A 21,116-nucleotide genomic window follows, 5' to 3' on the forward strand; every position below is an offset into this window, starting at 1 on the left:
TAAACCTAGGAGGCCAAGATGCAGTTATAGAAATCAAAGCATGATCAAGCCAAGATGGGTTCCTAAATCTCTCTTGCACGTGTAAGGATACTATGAGGGCAATGTTTGGATCTGGATCCCTAAGGCTTGAATGGCCCAAGGCACTACTCACATGCCGCCCTCAAGCTTGATCACCCCAAGCTCCATAGAACCTCAGAACTAGAAGCCGCAACGCTTCCAGGACAACTCGCCTCCTACAAGCTCACCCACGCATAAGCCCAGAAGAGTTGAGCAAGCCTATCGACCCAAACCACAAATCCCTTTACACACTTCAACCCTTGCTAGTGCCGATAAGACTTGCCAAACCCAATCTGAGTGTAGCAGCCCATCCATAGCAGCTACTACTCTGATGCTCATCCACGAGGCTCAACCACCCCTTCATGGGCAACTGCCACCATCTTCCGCCAAGCCTTCTAGCCCCATCAAACCCCAACCACCTACTACAGGCCTTAAACCCTCCTACGAGCGGAACTCATTCTTAACTCTAGGCATAGACCTAGCCGAAGACACAAGGGATGACATTATTTCTTGTCTTAGATGCTTAGATGCGACGTTCATATCACTGGCTCTAAGTTATGACCGCTTGGACTTAGGCCTGTTGCAAGAGCCTTTAGCAACTGAAGTTCGCACAATGCCTTGTTCTTGAGAAACATTCAAATTCACATTTGTCAAAACACCCCACTCAGCTGTCGAGTTGCTACGCACTGAGATATCAAGAGAATAAGCCATCAAATAGCACCTCATTACGTCCTACGATAAGCGCGTGACTTCTTCCATCATCACTGATAAAGAAGTTGAGGAGTTGAAAACGTTAGCTGACAGCAACTCCCCATTTTTACGAAACTGGTACACTCTGCGATTGCAGTGGGAACTCAAAGGATGTCAAATCATGACCAACGCTGAGCAGCACCGCGCAATCAACACATTAGAGTATGACCCAACCTATGTCGCACCCACCTCATATAGAGTATTAACCACTCTTTGTGGCCGACCCATGGAAGATCACGTCAAAGGACACCCATATCTTGATCATCTCCTGATCGAAGAAGAGCTACACATCGCTAGCCGTGTCGATTCTGCAATGATTTCCTAACGGATGTCCTCACTTACATCACACACGTAAGTACCCGACCCTTCGATTTGGACCGCAAGGCTCAGCTGGAGTATAATCCAGAATTCTATACTTGGCTCATGTGCAAGTAACCCTTATATCTAAATGCTGAATGCCCTTGACCTCCTAACCTTCAATCCTAGGATGAATTCTTCTCAATCTCAAAGGGGAGGGGGTAAGGTGAATCAAATTAAAACCAATCAAGATCAAGCAAACGCATAAACACATAAGAAACTGGTGATGTTGAAGGAATGTCACAAAAGTGTTGAGTGTTGAAATGACTTGTTTTTTGGCTGATTTTTGTTGTTTTTGAGAGCTGAATGGTTGATTTTATGAGATGATTGGTTGGTTTGGAAGTGTTTTGAGAGTGTTTTGGATGGTAATGATTGTGTTTTGGAAGATCATGATGTTTATTGGTGGTTCTATGATGTTCTGATAGGTTCTGATAGGTTCTGTATACCTTCTGTTTTGCTCTGTTTTGGTCTATTTTGTTCTGATTGTCTTCTGTAAGGAGGGATGGAGTATTGATTGATGAAGATTGAGATATTGTGAAAGCTTATTGAATGGTTTGTGAGAGTTTGGAATGATTTGAGAATGAGTTATGTGGTTTTGATAACCTTCTGTAACCTTCTGTAGGTCTTCTGTAGAGCTTCTGCTTCTGTTCTGTCTCTGTTCTGTTCTGTACTGTAGCTGTTCTGGTACTGTTCTGTAGACTGTTCTGTATGCTTTTGTAAGTGTTCTGTGGAATGTATGTGTGACTTTGGGAAAGTTTTCTAGCCTTGGAAAGAGGTGAATACAAGTGCAAAAGAGCTGAAAGAAGTGGAAGAAGTAGCTACTGAAGACTCAAGTGAAGACTAGAGTGAAGTGACAGTAGTGAGCTGTGAAGAGACACTGTAGTGGCTCTGGTGACTCTTCATATCAGACATACCTCTTGGGAGGGGTATCCACGACCTAAGAGTGATTATTGAGAGTGATTTTGAGAGATTGTAGTGAGGATATGATGTATTATTGATGAAGAGTGAGATAGAGAGAGTCAGAGATAGCCAATTCTACTCAAACAGAGTGATTGTATATGAGAGATTGAGAGAGAAGACTATGAAGATATTGAAGATGAATACTATGTGATGTTTTTCCATTCAAAGATGGTGTATTCCTTTGCTTTCTTTGTTCTATTGATGGATTTTGTGAAGATATTGAAGAATATGGTTGATTCTATTAAAATCCGTGGGAGATTTACATGATGCTGCATGAAGATTTGTTGTGCCTGGTGTTCTTTTCTTCATTGTGATCATATGAAACATGATAAACAAGCTTGTTGATGTTACAAGATAAATTTTCTTGCAAGAGAATTTCCTTTTCCTTGGTGTTCCTCTTGGGGCTCCATGTTTTTGGTGCGCAGCCGGGGAAACTTGCCATCAACAAGCATCAGAAGAGGCTGAAAATGAAGGAAATGGCATTGCCAAGAAGAGAAAAATTCAATGGATGTTTGTAAAGTTCCTTCTTCCAATGAAGAATTGGAATTCCTCATAATCAAAGCCACTTTCCACAAGAAGTTCATCCCACAATGGCGGAAACACATCACCATTATGATGCATGCTCTATGTGGTGGATAGTTTCCTCTTCCTATTGAAGTAGCAGAAACTTGCATCTTGGTGGCAAACTGTTTGGGAACAAACTGAAGAGCAGAAACAGAGAGAATGAACATCCATGGAAGATTTGGCATTCATTGAGAAATTTCCAGACAACATCAAGTGGGAGATTGTGAAGAAGCTTCAGGAGTCTTGGTCTGTAGAGGTTCACAAAGACAAGAAGGAAAAGAGTTGGAATTTGTTCGTGGATGCTCAACAGCAAGATACATGGGATGCTTGGTGTACTGATAATCTTCTGTTTGTTCAATTAGCAACCCACTGGAAGTTGGTAGACAGAGTGTTTTTCACAACATACACTATTGAAACCATCAGAAGCTGGCATTACTATGATGATGGCACCACCACAATGCTCAGACGTATGCATTTTGACACCTTCAGAACCGAATACCTTCCTCTGTGTAGTGGCATGAAAGCAGAATTCAGGGACGTTGAAAAGAAAGAAGTAGAAGAAATGTTGGCAAAAGAGTCCTACAGAGACTGAGGCCTTCTGTTAACCCTCTGTGGAGCACTAACAACATAGTGGAGCCAACCCCCTGATGAATGACGCAATAAAAAGGCAAGCGTTAGAACGAGTCCAGAGGTACGTGAGAAGAGAGAAAGCAAAAATCAAGGCTGAGAACGAGCTCGCAGCAGAAGCCGCCTTTGACGTCCTTGCGGAACTCCTTACAGAAGTCCCAATGGCACATCAAGCCCTTCCTCCTCCTGCTGGAGGTCCACTTCCAAGCCAGATCCGTCCTGGAAATATTGATGACAGACCAGCGAATGTAGTCCCATTGCCAGTTTTTAAGGGAGAGTACAATGAAGACCCTGATCTTCATGTAGCAGAGTTTATGGTAGCGTGTGTGGCTAACAATGCCAGGACCCCTGAGCATTGGTTAGCAATATTCCCCGCCACTTTCAAGGGCGTGGCGTTTCAGTGGTATGAGAGACAAGCAGCAGGAACTTTTGGCACATGGGACGACCTGAAGTTGGCCTTCCTCACTAAATTCAGGCGTGAAGGTTTTGAAGAGCGGATGCGAGAGGAATTTATGAACCTAAGTCAATCCTCTGGAGAAAGAGTAGAAGCTTATGTCTCACGAATGGAATCCATCCTGAAGAGATGGACTAACCATAATCTAGATGATGGCATTCAGAAGGGAGTGTTTCTCAGAGGATTACAACCAGAAGTCCGTAAGTTTGTGGAGCTGCAAAGACCAGCCACACTACAAGCTGCAACAGAAGGTGCAAGACTGTACGATGAAGTGGAAGCTAGATTGGCGATGAATACAGGAAGAGGAGTCCTACCTCCTCTGGTGCCAGGAATGATGTACCCACCAAATGCAGTTGCAGGGACTGTTCCCTATCCCTACCAACAGATGTCCCCAGTATCACAGTACAATGCACCAAATCCACAGTGGCCACAATCCATGCCTCAAATGGTGGTTCAACCGCAACAACAATGGTCCCAACCAATTTCCTCAATGCCAAATCAGCAGCAACAGTGGAATCCTACCAACTGGAGCCAACAGTCAACAGTTCAAACAGGAGCTCTGAATCAGAACCAGAACAGAGACCCCTCTGTACCAGCCCAACCCGTTTATGCAGTAATTACAGAGACTCCTCAAAACCCTCCTGCCAGTACGTCCGGAGGAGAAAGCTTGAAGGATTATTTATCCAACTCAGTTGCAAACATTAAAAAGGAGTTGATGGATGTGATTACAGAGCAACTACAGACGTTGAAAGTGAATACCGCAAGCATATCCAATGTTGCGGGAGCAGGAAGAGATGTGATGCGGTCAAATACTTGGTGTGGTAAGTGTCATCAAGCAGGCCATTTAGCCACTGAATGTACACGAAAACCAACCATCCCTGGAGCCTTCTGTTCCTACTGTTTGCGGAAGAATCATACAGAGGACATTTGCTCTCTGAAGGAGATGCATGATAGGAGAAGGAAGGAAGAAGACGCAAGATTCAACTTGCTGGAATCCAAAATGACAACACAAGATATTGGACCCAAGCCTAGAGAGTTTGGTCCTAATTTCGGACCCAGAAGATTTCCCTCTCAAAGTTACAGAGGAAGACAGTCTGGCGGTGGTCAGAGATCAGAAGTGGAATGTTACAGATGTGGAGAAAAGGGACACATCTCACCAAATTGTCCAAATCCTCGAAGGTCAGTGGATTACAAGCCCTTATGCAGTCGATGCAAAGGAGAAGGCCACACTGCAAAAGACTGTCCAAGCCCAGCCCCAGTGAAAAACAGTGCTACAGATAGTCCAGCCAAGGCCCAAGAGCCTACCTCCAATTTAGTGGAATTGGAAGTTGCTGCCATCACGCGTGCAAAGCAGAAGGAACCACCTATCCAGAAAGAAAATAACCCTCCTGCCAGAACAGTGAAGTTCAATCTTCCACCAGAAGAACAGAACAGAACAGAGCCTAACAGTGCCGTACAGAGCCCTACAGTGCCACAGAGAGTTACAGAGACAGTTACAGAGACAGGACCAGAGGTCCAGGATACAGAAGAGGAGGAAGTGCCACAAGTGGTAGAAGAAGTTCCTGTAATTCCTCTGTTGGAAGAAAGAGGAAAAATGAAAATGGGTGTTGCCCCATTCCCTAATCGGTTAGAGAAGCCAGTGGATCCTATTAAGGAATACGATCTGGTCAGAGATCTAGATACCTTTAAACCAAACCTTACATTCCGACAATTATTGATGTTGTCTCCCAGTTGCCGGAAAAGATTCAAAAGTATACTGATAAGAAGACGTGGCTTAAGGATTGCTCTCTCAACAGCGACAAAGTCCAACAAGGCTCCAGAGCCTGTAAAAGAAGTGGATGTGGCTAACGCTTTCCTAGATCCAGGTACTCCAGAGACTGGCATATGGATAGAAGGCTGCTTCATTGCAAATGCACTGATTGATGGAGGTTCATCAGTAAACATTATGATGGATGTGACGATGAAGGATCTAGGCCTACAAGGTGTGCAACCCACCCAATGGCTCATCAGACTGGTGGATCAGAGTAGAATCAAGCCTTTGGGCATTCTCCCATATGTGAAGACTATAGTGGCTGGAAAAGATTATTGACTGACCTATTTGGTGGTGAAGCCAAACTCTTATGGTACATCTTATCCTCTGTTACTGGGCAGACCATGGCTTTTTGAAGCCCGAGCAAGGACGGATTGATTCAAAGGAACTTTGACCTTGGGCAGAGGACCCAACAAAGTGGTGCTGAAACTGTATGGTTCTCAAAAAGGACATGGCTCCACCTCCTTGGAATTATCTTCTGACTCCCCTAATGAGGCTACAGATGGAACATCAGCAGACGAAGATGCTGTCAAACAGATCCTTCCTAAGAAAATAGTGACACATTCCTTAACAGTGGATACTGTAAGCCGACTTCCAAAAGAGGCAAAGCCATTATCAATGGGTGAATGCTTCCTGCCTGAACCGGGAATGACTTCTGAAATCACTTCTGATAGTGAGATAGAAGCATGGATGTACTGCTCTCCCTGTTACATGGCCACAGCAGAGACAGAGGCAGGAGAGGAAACAGAGAATCTATTCTTCTGTTACAGAGCTCCTACAGAAGCAGAAACAGAAGCAGAAGCAGAAACAGAAGCAGAAACAGAAGCAGAAGCAGAGACAGAAGCAGAAGCAGAGACAGAAACAGAAGAGGTTGGATATGATATGGACGAAGAAGGCGATGAAAGTGAGCCAGAAGAATCTATCCCACCTGAAGAGGATACATTTGAGGTAGAAGTTCCAGAAGCATCAGAAGCCGATGAGCTCATGCTATGGGACAGTATGGTGATGGTACCATTTGGTCTGGTAAATGGATCTTCTCATATGCAAAACCTTTATAAGGGATGGATTAAGAAGAGCAAGCCGTCTTTCAGCAGTGGCTCATGCCGTCCTAACCTATCCTTGCCAAAGAAAGATGATGATGATGCACCGTGCCAACAAGCACCAATCCAACTAACCCAACAAGCATCAGAGGGTCCCTGTTATGTGACGTTCTTGGATGTGTCATCTTCAGAAGATGAGTCCTCAAGCCAAGAGGTAATTACTTTTGAAACCAAACCCGAAACGGCTCTAATCCCATTCCAACGTCTCAAGGAGCAACCTAAGTCTCCACCAAAAGAAGAAGTTGGTTCTAGTGGGACATCAGAAGAGGACACCACTCCCTTGAAGGAGTCGGATCTCTACCCAGAAGCAGTCCGCGGGACCTTTATCCGTGAAGTAGAAGGTGAAAGGCAGTTAACCTTTGTGGATGCAGAAGGCACTGAACGCCACTTAAAGGTGGGTAGCAGCCTCCCAGAAGAGGAGTTGTCAACCTTGTACAACTTGTTGAAAGAAAATTTGGACGTATTTGCGTGGTCCTACAAAGACCTAAAAGGGATTGATCCCTTAATATGTCAACATCATATTGACTTGGAGCCTGATGCCAAGCCAGTACGGCAACGACAGAGGCGAATGAACCCGAATTATTCCACATTGGTGAAAGCGGAGCTGCTGAAGCTTCTAGAAGCCGAGTTCATTTATCCAGTGGCAAATAGTGAATGGGTTTCACCCATCGTGGTTGTACCCAAGAAGAATGGCAAATTGCGAATATGTGTAGATTTTCGAAAGCTTAATTCCAAGACGAAGAAGGATCATTTTCCTATCCCTTTCACAGATCAACTGTTGGACACAGTGGCAGGACATGAGCTTTATTCCCTTCTGGATGGATTTAGTGGATACAACCAAGTGCAGATTGCGGAAGAAGACCAATCCAAAACAACCTTCACCACAGAATGGGGAACCTATGCTTACCGGGTGATGCCATTTGGGCTCTGCAATGCCCCTGCTACTTTCCAACGAGTCATGATGGCCGCATTTCAAAATCATCTGCACGACTTTATTGAGGTATATTTGGATGACTTCTGTGTCTATAGCTTGATCCGTGAACACTGGGAACACCTGGAACAATGTTTTGACCGATGCCGGGAGTATGGGATTTCCCTCAACCCCGACAAATGCATCTTTGGGGTCTCTTCTGGAGTTCTGTTGGGCCACATTGTCTCTGCACAAGGGATATCAACAGACCCTGCAAAGATCGAAAAGATTGCAGCTCTGGCAGCACCCACCAACCTCAAACAGTTGAGGGGATTCCTAGGCCATGTGGGTTACTATAGAAGGTTCATAGCCCATTTTGCGACAAAGGCAACTTCCTTGCACAAGCTCCTGAGGAAAGATGCAGAGTTTACTTGGACAGAAGAATGTGACAAAGCCTTCCACACTCTAAAGCAGTGTCTGATAGAGGCACCCATTCTACAACCTCCTGATTGGATGAAAGAGTTCCATGTACACACTGATGCATCAATTGAAGGCTTAGGTGCTGTCCTCTGCCAAAAGGGCTCCTCGAATTTGGATCAACCAATCTATTATGCAAGCCGAAAAGTCACTGATAGGGAACGGAACTATACAGTGACAGAGCTGGAGTGCTTGGCAATGGTGTTTGCCCTGGAGAAGTTTCGCCACTATCTCCTATCTACCCACTTTAAATTTTATGTGGATCATGAGGCCCTATCCTTCTTGATGAACAAAGCAGATGTGAAAGGACGAATGATGAGATGGCTCCTTTTATTCCAAGAGTTTGACTTTGAGGTGATTACTAAGCCTGGTCGTTCCCATGTTCTGGCTGATCATCTGTCGCGTATCCCACAAACTGCAGACGAGGAGCAGGATGATCCAGACCTCCCTGATGCTTCCCTATTCTTGGTAGAGACTGTAACTCCCTGGTATGCAGACATTGCTAATCTGTTGGCAACCCAACAGTACCCTCCTGGTATTTCTAGTCGGGAAAGGAAGAAGCTTATGCTAGAATCAGCCCCCTACACCCTGCTAGGCGGTGCACTGTATAAGAAAGGCAAAGATGAAGTGCTCAGAAGATGTGTGGCAGGAGAAGAGATTGGGATTGTTCTGAAGGCTTGCCATGACGAGCCATGTGGAGGTCACTTTGCAGGAGAAGCTACAGCCAAGAAGGCTCTGCTAGTAGGATATTGGTGGCCTACCATCCACAAAGATTCCTATGATTACTGTAAAAGATGTGATGCTTGTCAAAGAATGGGGAAACCCATGAAGACAATTGCCATGCCATTGCAACCTATCCTTCCGTTGAAGCCGTTTGAGAAGTGGGGCATTGACTTCGTAGGTCCGATCGATCCTCCTACCAGAAGGAAACAGAACCGATACATCCTCGTATGTACGGATTATGTCACAAAGTGGTGTGAAGCTAAAGCCCTAAAGCAGGACGATGGTAACAGCGTGGCCCTGTTCATGTATGAGAATATCATCACCCGTTTTGGCAGTCCCTTAGAGCTGGTAAGTGACAGAGGCACTCATTTCCTCAACAAAGTCATGGAAGAGTTGACAGAGTTGTATAAGATCCGCCATCGTAAGTCCACTCCCTATTACCCCAGAGCCAACGGCCAAGTCGAAGTCACCAATCGCATCCTCTGCTCGATCCTGATAAGAACAATTGCTGCACATCGTCGTGATTGGGATGATCGACTTACAGAGGCCCTCTGGGCGTACAGAACCTCCCATAAAGCAGCAACAGGACAGACACCCTTCCAGCTGGTGTATGGAACAGAAGCTGTTTTTCCTGTTGAATTGGAACTACCCTCTTTGAGAGTGGCGATCAAAGAGCGTTTGGGGGATGATGATTCACTGCAACGCCGTCTCCTGCACTTGGAATGTTTGGACGAAATTCGCAGGATGGCTCTACAGTGCATGGAAGCCACGCAAGCTCGACGCAAGGCTTACCATGACAGTTTCATCAAGCACAAGGAGTTCAAAGCAGGTGATTTGGTCCTAGCCTATGATTCACGATTTGGCAAGTTTCCTGGTAAGCTCCAACAGCGGTGGATGGGCCCCTATAAGGTACTTGCAGTCAACCCTAATGGCTCTGTCCAAGTACAGACCGTTGATGCCTCTGATGATCCCTTTCTGATCAATGGATATCGCCTGAAGAAGTACTTCCCTCCTTGGGGATCTTGACAATTACGGTCACTTGATCTTTTCCCTCATTGGCGCGGCACTGTCCTTGTTATGATGCTACTTTTGATAGCCATTCTTCAGCCACTTCTGATGAGGTGGATGCAACCCTCTGTCCCCTCAAAACCCCCTTCCAGCCTTGATCTCTTATCCTCTATTTTCCACCAGCGACAATGGCGAGGTTGGTCTTGATACATGGTCTTTCTACCATTCCCTTGCTCAATTTGAAAAGAAAAAAAGAAAAAAAACAAAAACAAAACATATCGGTCATGGGAGAAAAGGACTTAGGTCCCTGTCATGCCGACCTATTCTTCGAGAAAAGGTGGAAACACCCTCGGGAATAGGGGAAAACAAGAAAAAAACCAAAGAAGAAAAAAAAAACAAAACAAACAAATCTGTTATGAGAGAAAAGGAAGCAATTCCCTGTCATAGCAGGCCTCGTGCCAAGAAAAGGTGATAAACACCCTTGGGCGAGAAGCTGGCTGTGGAAAAGGTGGTAACATCCAGCAGTCCAGAAGTGGATTCATTAATTGATATTCCTAGGATCCAATTCCGAAGCTGCCTCCCTTGGTACGCTGTGTCCTGGGTCTCTTTGCAAAGTGACTACATGTCCTCTAGCAGATGACATGTTCCTGTCCAATACAATATTCGATTTGATGGCTACCTCCCTGGGTACGCCTCTTTAACAATTGATGACGCGATCTTCATCGACAAACAATCGAGTGATGTGAGCTTTCATCCTAACCGGATGGGGATGTGAGTATGGGCTGCCCTCTTATAACTATCAACAGAGAGTGAGACAGAGGGTGGGTCGAGAGACCAGTCTTTTCCCTTCCAATCAAATGAGAGGTGAGAAGTGTGAATGAAGAGTTGCACGCACGGGATGGGCCTCTCAAAGCACAAAGCACAATTTGTTTCTGTGCACTGCACCATAAGGCTCCCTTGCCTTCTTTCTCGCACCATATGCCGGCACAGGGCGGGATGCACAGTTGCACCATCAAATGCGCACAAGGCATACAATCTTTGCACAAGTGACTGTGAGGATTATATCAATGGGTTTCAGAAAAAGGCTACCCTCCTGTATTTATCAATAGAGCGTGAGACAGAGGGTGGGTTGAGTGTGACTGGAGTTTCTTCAATCATTTACCGAGAGGTGAGGTTGCGGGACGTTACGACACTTGGAGTCAGGTATGTTCCACTTTCCCTATGCACCCACGGGATGGGTCTTTACCGTCATCACAAGACACATCACCCTGTTCTGTACACTGCATTGTACGGCTCCCTTGCCTTCCTCCTTGCACTTATGCCAGACAGGTTGGACGCACTAATGCACCATCAACTGTGCACCCTGGCATACTCCTTCTGCACCATTTTCCCCTTGTTGATTCCTCAACCGGGTATGAGATATGGGTTTTAATCATTCTTCCGCGAGTGATATTAGTCATGGGGTGAGTGACTGTTCTTTCATCTCGTTTGAGTGACTGTGAGTTGAGTGTAGTATCCCTCATCATCGACGAATTTCCTGCGATTCCTTCCATCAGCTACCTCCCTGGGTACTGCCGCGTGGTCCCTGCCATGACGAACGTGTGCCGAGAAGATGCCTTGGTCCCTCCAGCACCGACAACAACACTGGACGTGCCATCGATACTCAACCTTGATTCTTGATGAAACGGGCCAAGTTTTTCTAACCCTACACTTTGGTTTCTTCGTGCCGGTCATGTTTTAAGTGTGGGGAAGTTAGTGGATGGTCTGTGGCGTGGTCCTAGGTCCCTGTTGTTCGGTTAACCCTATCCGTTAAGGTCTTAAGTGTGGGGACGTGTCCCTGCGCGTCTATGTTGCATACCCCTCTGCATATGCCTTATCTTGTTCATGCATGAATGCCTTGCCTTGCTTTTACCCTAATGGGATCCCTTCCCACCCTTTCGGTTATGTTCCACCCACCCTTGGGGCTGTTCCCCTGCAGTTTTCCTTTATTCCCTGATTTTGAGGTTTTTTCATGTGAATGCACCCTACGTTCACCAAAATCCAAATCCAACCTTATAGCCCTGTTCCTCCCATTGAACGGTCCATTTTTCCTTTTTACCTACCTCTGTTCCGGTGCACGGTTTTTGAGTTATTAATTTTTGAAGCATTTTATGCAATTTAGACGGTTTTCCATGTGAACGCGCTTTTCTTGCTTCGGAACCGTGATCTGATGTCATAGCCCTGACCAGCGCTTTTCCCCTGACATTTTTCCTTTTTATTCTGCATCATTTCGATACATGGTTTGTCCGTTATTAATTTTCCGGTTTTTTAAGACTTTTTCGTGTGTATTTTTGGCATTTTTCCATGTGAACCTGCCCTGTTTGCATCGAAATTCCAATTTGATTTGACAGCCGTGTCCCCTGTGCCTTCCCTGACCTTTTTCCTTTTTCCTCCACCCTTTTTCGACTTCTGGATTTTTACTTATTAAATTTTAAATGAGTTTTCGGGAGTATTTTTGGAGTTTTTCACATGTGAACCCCTCCTATTTCCGCCGGAACTGCGTTTTAACGTGATAACCCTGTGCCACCCCTTCCTGCGGACATTTTTCCTTCTTACTGCATGTCATTCCGGTGAACGGTTCGTCCGATATTAATTTTTGGGTTTGTTTTTTGGGTTTTTTCCATGTGAACGCATCTTATCTCAGTCGGAATTATGTTTTGATGTGATAGGATTGTCGGGCACATCTTTCTGCACAGTTTTTCTTTTTTCTTTCCGATGCACGGATCTTTCGATATTAATTTTTAAATTGCGTTTTTGGTTCTTTTTTGTGTTTTTGCACGTGACCGCCCTTTACCCCTCCCGGAACCCCCGTCCCATATTTTCCTTGTTTTCCCCCTGTCGTCCTGCCCACTTTTTGTTTTTACGTTATTTCGTTTTGACGTCCGGATTGGGAGTTATTAATTTTTCTTTATTTTTACGTTTTTTTTCACGCCCGTTTTGCGCGTGAACGCGCCCTTTTTCGATTTTACGCATCTCCACGCGCCCCGGTCATGTCCGCGTAACCCGTACCGTCTTCCCGGCGTCATTTCAATCCCGTCACGGCAAATTTTTTTACCCCGCCCCGCGCACGCGCGCGGGACGGGGGTACGCGCCCTTGCCCCCCACCCCTTCCCCCCACCTGCCCACCCCATGGCCCCCCCATGGGCCCCCACCCCTTCCCCCCACCTGCCCACCCCATGGCCCCCCCATGGGCCCCCACCCCTTTCCCCTAACTGCCTACCCCTTCCCCCCAACCGCCCGTCTCTCTTTCTTTCTTTCTCTCTCTCTCTTTCTTTCTTTCTCTCTCTCCCTTTCTTTCTCTCTCTCTGTGCGTCTTCTCCTTCTTCTCCCTCCTCCCCCCAGCCCGCCAGCGACCACCTCCCTCTCCTTCTTCTCCTTCTCCACCTCCTCCCTCCCACGCGCCCTCTCTTCCTCCCTACCCCCCCCGCCAGCAGCGCCTCCCTCTCCTTCTTCGCCTTCCTCCTTACCCCCCCCGCCAGCAGCGCCTCCCTCTCCTTCTTCGCCTTCCTCCCTACCCCCCCGCCAGCAGCGCCTCCCTCCCCTCCTTCGCCTTCCTCCCTTCCCCCCCGTCTGCCTCCTTCTCAGCGCCCTCCCCTCCTTCGCCTTCCTCCCTACTCCCTACCCCGCAGTCTCCGCCTACTCCCTACCCCGCCGTCTCCGCCTTCCTCCCTACCCCCCCCCCCCCCCCGTCCGCTTTCCTGCCTACCCCCCGCCCGTCCGCTGTCTCCTCCCTACCCCCCCCCCCCCCGCCCGCCGCCTTCCTTCCTATTCCCCCCCGCCGCCGTTCTTCTCTCCTCCTCCCGCCAGCCGCCGACGACCTCCCTCTCTTCCCTCCCCTTCCCCCAGCGCGTCCGTCCCTCCCCCTCCTCCGCCGGAAGTGCGGCCGCGCCCTGGAAGTGCCGCCGCGCCCTGGAATTGCCACCGCCTGGACGCCGTCGCGCCGCCCCAGGAGCCGCCGGAAGTCGCCTGCCCACCTCCACCTCCTCTGCCGCCGAAGCCGCCACCGGCTGGCCGCCGCCGCCGACCCCACCACCTCCTCCTCTCTAACCCTAGGTTAGTTAAACTAACTCTAATTTACTTAAACTAACCCTAATTAACTTACACTAACCCTAAAGTAGTTAGTCTAACCCCCTAACCCCCTAGTCACCCTAACCTAACCCACCCCCTAACCAACTAACCTTAGGTTAGTTCCCTAAACTAACCCTAGTTAGTTCCCTAAACTAACCCTAGTTAGTTTACTAACCCTCCCCTAGTTAGTTGACTAACCTAACTATAGTTAACCTAGACTAACCTAACTATAGTTAACCTAGACTAACCTAACCATAGTCAACTTAATTAACTAACCACCTAACCATAGTCAACTTAATTAACTAACCACCTAACCATAGTTAACTTAGTTGATTAACCTAACTTAGTTAACTAACCTAGCCTAGTTGACTAACCTAAGCAACCCTGACTAACCTGACTCGACTTAGGTAGACTAACCTGACTTACCTCCACTAACCAGACTTAACTGACTTATGCCTAACTGACTTATTTGATTAATGTGATTTAGGTGACTTAATTAATCACTACATTAATTTTTCCATTAAAAAATTTCAGAAAAATTTCTAAAAATTCCTTTTGCCTTTTGTCAATTTTTGGGAATTTGTCTGCTGGCAATTGCCTACCCTAAAATTTCTGAAAATTCAATATTTCCTCATTTAACCTCCAAATTGCCCATAAATGTAGAAAATTCATTTAAAAATTCTAAAAAAATTCTTAAAAATTCTAAAAAAATTCCCCTCACCTCCCTTGCTCATTTTCCATTTATTCAACCCTAAATAATCCCAACTTACCACAATAAAAAATAAAAAAATAAAAAATTAAACATAAAAATAAAAATAAAAATAAAAAACCCACAAAAAAGAAAAAAACCAAATTAACACATCTGCTAAGGTGTTGTTATTGTTGTTTCATCAGTGATCTTTACTTTTCCTTTACTGGATTCATTTCTTTTGGGGGACTCTTCCGTGCGCATTCCTGCATTACATACACACCCCTTCCAGGTATTTATTTTATGTGCTTTATTTATTTTCATTTTCCCCTTAATCACAAATTAATTGTTAAAATGAACCCTTTAATTCACCCACAGTTTCCACGCGCATTCGCGCTAAACACACATACTTTTTAAATTAAAATTAACCAGCCGTTCACTTAGCACGCGCTACGTGCGCTACAGATGCACTATAAAATTTTTAATTAAAATAAACCAGCCGTCACGTGAGCACGCGCTGGCAAAAAAGCGCTCCACATCACCTTAAATTGTAATTAATGAATTGCATTTAGAGACCCAGTCGGGAATCGAAGTCCGGGAATCGAATAACTGCACCGCTTCACCTAATAATTGGTAATTTAATTTATAATAAGGAACCGCCGTTTTCTTGTTAAGGTTTATCACCTAATAAAAATTCACCCATTTTTAATAATTGATTAAAATCAACCCTTCATTAAATTAATTCCCCCCTCACTGCACTTACTTCCCCTTTTTAATAAACCGTTTCGTGGGATGGGTTTGCGCAGTCCTTAGCGTTATTTTCCATGGTCCAGTCTTGGTTTATCACAGATATAGTTTTGATATGTGTCGGATGTGGTATTGTTTTGGTTTGCTGTCTTAGTTATGGTTACGGGTACGGTATGCAGTTTTTTTCTTTTGTTGCCTGATACGGGGTTCAGGGTGTTTGTCTGATGCATCGCATGAAGCTTTCAGTCGCATTTGTCTCAAGGTCATGTCAAATTTTTTCTAGGATGTGGTTTGCTTGGGGTTAGTAGGTCGTGTCACGTTTTATTGGTAATTCTCTTATCCTTGGTTTTTTGTCTGTTGCTTTGCAGGCATTCTCCTTGATTGTCTGTGTTTGTGGTGTGTGTGTAACCATCTGAATGGCGCCTTCTCATGCTCCTCCCCCTATCCAGTACGTCCCATTAGTTAGTAGGGATTACTCTTCCCTACTTACTTTTGAGCCCCTCACGAAGGCAGGACTTGCTGCTTTTGTGGCCACTCCTTTTCCATTACTTCCAGAGGATCCGTCCTTATGTGATGAGTTCCTGGCCTCTTACAGCAAGAAGACCGGCGTAGTCCAAGGAATGTCTATGACATTGACATCTCGAGGCTTAGGGAAGGCTCTGTCTCTTCCCTCCAAAGGAGAACCTTTTGTGACCACTCGTCAGCTCTTCTCTAATGAAGAGATTCTCAAGCTGTTGCAGAAGCAGACAAGGGAAGTCCTTGACGTTAAGAAGGTGATAAACTCTTCAGGCGTTTCTTTTTCTATGATTACTGATCCCGTATGGAAGACGATGTGTCAGTTCCTTCAGGACAGGTTTATGCCTGCCAAAACGCCATCCCACTATTTGTCCAAAGAGCTTTTCACAGCTTCCAGGATGGTGCTGAAAGGAGTTGCTATTGATTGGAGCACTTACCTCCTTACTAAAATGGATCAGCATTTTGTTAAAGTCACCAGGGGTAATGTTACCAATGTTACATACGGATCATATTTGTCTGCCTTCTTGACCTATTCAGGTTTACAGAAGAGTGTGCCTCCACCTCCTCCATTAGATCCAGTACCTCCTCCTCCACCTTCAGAAGAGTCAGCACCCATTGACATTGAGGATGATGATTCTCCGCCTCCCCTGGTCATACAGCGCAAACGCTTGAAGAGGGTAGCGGATAAAGCTCCTTCTGTACTTCCCTCAGTGCCTATCCCTGCTACTTCTGGCAGTGAACTCCCTGGGTATCTCACTTGCAATAACCTGTTCCGAGCACATAGAGAAGGATCTTTGGAGATCTCAGTTCCCTCCCTGAACAGTCTCGTTTCAGGAGATGCCATTCCTTTCCTCTGCAAGGATATTCAAAGTTCCATTGAGTTGTCAGTGACAGCCTGTGTTCAACAGCTGTACGCATCTTTCTATGAAGAGCTCATGCAGTCCAAAGACCAGTTGCATCAGGAAACATCTGAGTTAGCTTCTGCTAAGGATACCCTAGCAGATTTATTTAAGCAAATGGAACAGCAAACCCAACTGGTTGCCACTCAAAGCGATGAGATTTCTTCATTGAAGACCCAGTTACTAGAGGCTCAGTCACAGGTTACTAGCCTTTCAGCAGAGAAGGAGAGGATATCCAGCGAAGCGAAAGAATTCCAAGTTCTCTTAGATGACAAGCTTTCAGCTTTACAGATGGCTAATGACACAGTGGCCAACCAAGCCTCCCAAATCCAGCAGTTGCAAGATCAGCTTGCAAAGTCCCGCTCTGTTCCTCCAAGCCCTCCTGTTCCATTAGTTTCTTCTCTTTCACAGTAGGACTTGGCTGCCTTACAGAGACAGGCTACTTTGTGCCCTCTATTCCAAGACAAAGTGGAAAGATTGCAGTCCAGAATGGACTTGTTATGGTCTACCTTTGAGCAGTTTCAGGAATATGTCTTACCCGACCATTCTTTCTTTGTCCACTACCACTTACAGAAGTTGGTCTTCTATATGAAGCTTTCCACGATGGATTTACCTTTTCCAGAGGATGGCTGGAGTGGGGCTTGGTCTGCTGAGTTGTTGACAGAGGTAGTCAGAATGGTTTTTGAAGATTCTGTCACGCCAGATACCATGTTGATGTCATACATGTATCTCCGAGGAGATTTGTTAATTCCAGATGAGGTAGATATGGCATGGTATGTGGGGGATGTGGTCTTACAGGCTGTTTTATATGTCAATCATTTGGAGTTGCGCATAGCTGATATGTTCCAGAGTTATTCCTCCAAAGTAGCTGATTGTCAGGATAATTCGTGGCATCCCATGATTGATTCGGTGGTCCTCAATCAAAGACACAGCTCCTACCTTTGTACAGAGTACTAACCAACTGAGGATGGATCTCTTAACCTATCTTTCCAAACATAATCCATTTGATGCTACCTTCTTTGATGCCTATCATAGACGATCTCTCTTAGGACCTTCTGTTCCTACCCTCCTCTATTACCAACAATTGGCTCACCGCAATGCTATATATATTTCCCTTTGTCAATCTAATTCCACAATTATTTTACCACTTCTTTTCCAACCTTCATCTTTCCCTCAAATTCCTATTTTCACTTACTGTTCCTTTATTGAGGATAGGGTATTTTCCCCTTCTCCACCCTGTTCTTCACCCCTCATTAATGTACCCTCCACATTTCCTATTTATCAGTTAACACCTTTCCTTAGTGATTCCTTACAAATTTCTGCCACTCCTTCTTTAACCTTTTCTTCCTTTTATGATTTTTCCTATCCTTCCCTTCATCCACTTTCCCTTATTCCACTACCCTCTCCTAGCACTTCCATATCTCAACCACCTCAGTTGGTTAGTGACTGTGACGGGTTTGATAATCAGATTTCTCGAAGAAGGGGATGGAGTTCGGATGATTGCCTTACAGGACCGCAGATTAATTGGCCAGTAATTCCAGGAGAATGGACAGCTTCCAGTCAAGCTTATCAAAACTATGTTCATTTTGCCCAACAGTATTCACAGTCTGCAGATCCCTCAGTGAGATTAACTGCTCACTTTGCTTGGTACCTGGCGTATATGCATAGGCACTCTCATACTGATTCAAAGCCTATTCCAAAGTTGTGCATGAATGTCAATGTTAGCATTGATTCTCAACAGCTGGAGATACTGTATTTTCATGCCCTTTGTTTGCCTAGCAGATACCTGGTCCTGTTGGAAAGGATGTGTTGTCTCCAATTTTTTCAAAATCCTCCCAAAAACTTTGTAGATGAATCCTTATCTATGGATCGATTCCGACAACATCAATCTTTTAAGAGGGATCATCTTCATTGATACCTTTCCAATGTATGGTGGAAGCTTTCTAATGAACAACTCTCTTTTTTGAAGAAGTCATTCAGATGGTTGTGTTGTGTATTAGTGTTTGTGTTGTGAGTTCATTTATGTCAAATGAACGTGGTGGTTTCCTATTGGATTTCGTGTACGAGCTATGTTTTGGAGATTTGTAGAGATGGGGTCGTGGTTGGAGAGTTGAAGCTGATAATGAAGAAGAAGAAGCAAACTCTTATATCCTTTACAAATTTGTGGTGATTTTTAGTTTGATAAGAGGTGTTAATGTATAAAGAGTTTTCCTTTCTTTATATTTTTTATATCAGAAACAGGTTATAAGTTGGGGTCGTGGTGGATGGATTATTTTTGAGAAGATATTGAAGATCAAAGTTGAGCTTTTCCTTGAACTTGTATTCCCTTTTTCCTGGGTTGCGAGGACGCTTCCTTATTAAGTGTGGGGATATGTTGAGTGTTGAAATGACTTGTTTTTTGGCTGATTTTTGTTGTTTTTGAGAGCTGAATGGTTGATTTTATGAGATGATTGGTTGGTTTGGAAGTGGTTTGAGAGTGTTTTGGATGGTAATGATTGTGTTTTGGAAGATCATGATGTTTATTGGTGGTTCTATGATGTTCTGATAGGTTCTGTATACCTTCTGTTTTGCTCTGTTTTGGTCTATTTTGTTCTGATTGTCTTCTGTAAGGAGGGATGGAGTATTGATTGATGAAGATTGAGATATTGTGAAAGCTTATTGAATGGTTTGTGAGAGTTTGGAATGATTTGAGAATGAGTTATGTGGTTTTGATAACCTTCTGTAACCTTCTGTAGGTCTTCTGTAGAGTTTCTGCTTCTGTTCTGTCTCTGTTCTGTTCTGTACTGTAGCTGTTCTGGTACTGTTCTGTAGACTGTTCTGTATGCTTCTGTAAGTGTTCTGTGGAATGTATGTGTGACTTTGGGAAAGTTTTCTAGCCTTGGAAAGAGGTGAATACAAGTGCAAAAGAGCTGAAAGAAGTGGAAGAAGTAGCTGCTGAAGACTCAAGTGAAGACTAGAGTGAAGTGACAGTAGTGAGCTGTGAAGAGACACTGTAGTGGCTCTGGTGACTCTTCATATCAGGCATACCTCTTGGGAGGGATATCCACGACCTAAGAGTGATTATTGAGAGTGATTTTGAGAGATTGTAGTGAGGATATGATGTATTATTGATGGAGAGTGAGATAGAGAGAGTCAGAGATAGCCAATTCTACTCAAACAGAGTGATTGTATATGAGAGATTGAGAGAGAAGACTATGAAGATATTGAAGATGAATACTATGTGATGTTTTTCCATTCAAAGATGGTGTATTCCTTTGCTTTCTTTGTTCTATTGATGGATTTTGTGAAGATATTGAAGAATATGGTTGATTCTATTAAAATCCGTGGGAGATTTACATGATGCTGCATGAAGATTTGTTGTGCCTAGTGTTCTTTTCTTCATTGTGATCATATGAAACATGATAAACAAGCTTGTTGATGTTACAAGATAGATTTTCTTGCAAGAGAATTCCCTTTTCCTTGGTGTTCCTCTTGGGGCTCCAAAAAGCTTTGAAATAAAAGGAAAAAAGTCTGAAGGGAAGAATCTATGTTGGATCTTAATGCTTCCATTCAACAAACATAAAGTCTTTCTTTTCAGCAAATTATTATTTTTAAAAGCACTAATGAAAATTATGGTTCATGGCAGGAACGAAAGATGTCGCAACAAGACCGTGCCCACTGACTCCCCTTTAGGGAAGAGGAGAGGACCCAATACGGTATCTCCTTGGCAAGCCGTGCCTATAACCAACTAAAATTTTGAACCATCCATAACATCGAGGAAGTAGTGGCCAAGGAGGAAGCAACCAAGATGGTCGCAGAGCAGTGCAACCTCGCTAAGTACCTCGAGAAGTTCGCACAAGAGCCTAACCACACAAAGTATGTGAAATTCCTCAGAACTTACAACCCAGATCAAGAATGTGGAACGGTAACAATGGGAAGGGGGGAGAAGGCAAAACAGGTACATGTACCCTTGAACCTAGCCTTGGTGGAGAAGGCACTAAGGTTAGAGCCTAAGGTGGAGAAGAAGCAGAAAAGAGACGTCTATGCCATGCTTAAGATGAAGAGGGAAGAGGTGTTGACCAATGACGACATCAGCATCTAGGATATCCCTGATGCTGAAGCCCGCATGCAGGCAAATTGGTGCACTCACTGTTCTCCAGCCAGCGCTACAATTCCCTCATGCACCGAATCAGCATGCATGTGCTGGAGAACGTGGCAACTCGCACCCTGGATGAGGTTGACTGGAATGGCTATGTGCACAAGACCATAGACCAGGTAGCAAAAGCACTAGCCTTGGGGAGCAAGCCAGCAAGCGGGGAGTCCCCAGCCTCCAAAAGCACTGAGAGGAAGAAAGCCTCATCCAAAGCCTCTTTTATTGGCTAT

The sequence above is a fragment of the Lygodium microphyllum genome, chromosome 17, assembly GCF_053477565.2.
Source record: "Lygodium microphyllum isolate KBCC chromosome 17, Lygodium_microphyllum_v1.1.10, whole genome shotgun sequence".
Taxonomy (NCBI): domain Eukaryota; kingdom Viridiplantae; phylum Streptophyta; class Polypodiopsida; order Schizaeales; family Lygodiaceae; genus Lygodium; species Lygodium microphyllum.